The 1617-nt window shown below is 37.6% G+C and overlaps 1 long non-coding RNA gene across 1 annotated transcript; it reads right to left on the bottom strand.

Annotated features, from left to right (window-relative positions):
- Nucleotides 1-462: 462 nt before the first annotated feature.
- LOC149387934 (uncharacterized) lies at nucleotides 463-741 on the bottom strand. Its single transcript, XR_016300576.1, has 2 exons — nucleotides 660-741; nucleotides 463-531 (listed from the first exon to the last, which is right to left on the bottom strand). It is a non-coding gene; the product is annotated as an uncharacterized LOC149387934 (long non-coding RNA).
- Between the last annotated feature and the right edge of the window lie 876 nt (nucleotides 742-1617).

Genomic DNA, 1617 nt, shown 5'->3' on the forward strand with positions numbered 1-1617 from the left:
GTCTCCGACTCGTCTAAAAACACCACAAATTCAGATCCGATCCTACGCATATCAGTACCACACCACAGACAAAACAAAAATCCACTCAACATACTTCAAAGCCAAGCACATACTCTGAAATCCGAAACCTCCAAAAATCAGCCCAAAAGTGAACCAAAACACAACTTACGTGAAAACTGAAATTGAACAAGTAAAACTCCAATTTTCAACACTTAAAATCAGAGTCCTAATCAACAATTAACTGATTCAAGCATCACACATGAAAACCCCCAATTTTCCCTTCCAAATTTTCGGCCAAAATATCCATAAAAATCTGAAAATCCTAACTCAAATAATTTCAGCTCACTACAAGCACAAACCGAGCCCAAACACAAGCAACCCACGAAATCAACCAAATGAACTCAAAAACCCCTAATAGGAAAACATAGGAATCGGACTAGAAACAAAGAAAACGAGTTGGATTTCCTACCTTGATGTAGAAAACGAACCCACAACTCTCGGCTTCTCCTACTCCACGAAATCCCGCTCAACCTTGTGGAGAGAACAAAATCGGAGCCAATGATTCTCAGCGTGATTGAAGAAGATGAACGAAGGAAAAGAAAAAGAAATGGAGATGAAGAAGATGAATAACGGGAAGGAGAAGAAGAGGACGAACTCACCTAAACCACTCCGGCGTCTCTCGGTCGTTGTTCTCTCTTTTTTTTTTCTTCCGTGCGTTTTTTTTTTTCCCCTTCTTGCTTTGGTTTGTTCCAACGTGAAAGTGAAAAGATAAGGGTAATAGAAGAGTCTAGAATACTATATGTGTGGCTGAGAAATTAATGGGATAAGGACCAAAAATAATCCTACTAACTTCCTCATTCTCAAATTTCCTTTCAAATAAACCACCTTTTGTTTGCAAATCGATCCTTTTACTCTCAAAATAAACATCTCGTCCATAATTAAATGGAAACGATTTAGAAAATAAACCGAGATAATTTCTCGTTGATTCTAATTTATTTTGAATATATTTAAGGTGTTTCGGAAATTATTTTCACTCCCGAGACTCTTCTTAGTACTCGAGGACTCACCGAAAATATTATTCGGGAAATTAAAATCATTCGAGTCCAACTCGAAATTCTCAACTCATTCCGAAATCTTTAATTGACCTTAAATATTTATTTTCTAAATCTAGGACCATTTCACGCTCTAGTGAAATTATAATTTGCAACAATACTCGATTCAAGGAAAAAACTCGTTCATTGATTCCAACGTTCACAAGACGAGTTACACAAAAAGCCTTACTTTACAGCATACCTCCGATGAGTCTACGGAACTGATGCTTCTGAGGAAGGGTGACAGATAGGCTAAAGGGTGGGCTTTCAGCTTTTCTATGAGGGGGTTTTTAATATTATTTTATTATTATAATGCTTTAGCTAGCTATAATGCTTTAACCCTATAGGCTACGTAAGCTAGCTAGGGTTTGTGAAAGCTCACACGTCCATTCACCTCTGCTCTCCTCAAAACCTGGTGGTACATTAATCTCTCTCTTCTCTGACACTCCCTTCCTCTGCCTCGTCACCTTGATACGTAATAACGTGTGATATATTAAAGCGGATTTATATATGTATGGTTCATTGA

The sequence above is a fragment of the Urtica dioica genome, chromosome 8 (genome assembly GCF_054948205.1).
Source record: "Urtica dioica subsp. dioica isolate 48M chromosome 8, U.dioica_male_clone48M_v1_H2, whole genome shotgun sequence".
In the NCBI taxonomy this organism is placed as follows: Eukaryota; Viridiplantae; Streptophyta; class Magnoliopsida; order Rosales; family Urticaceae; genus Urtica; species Urtica dioica.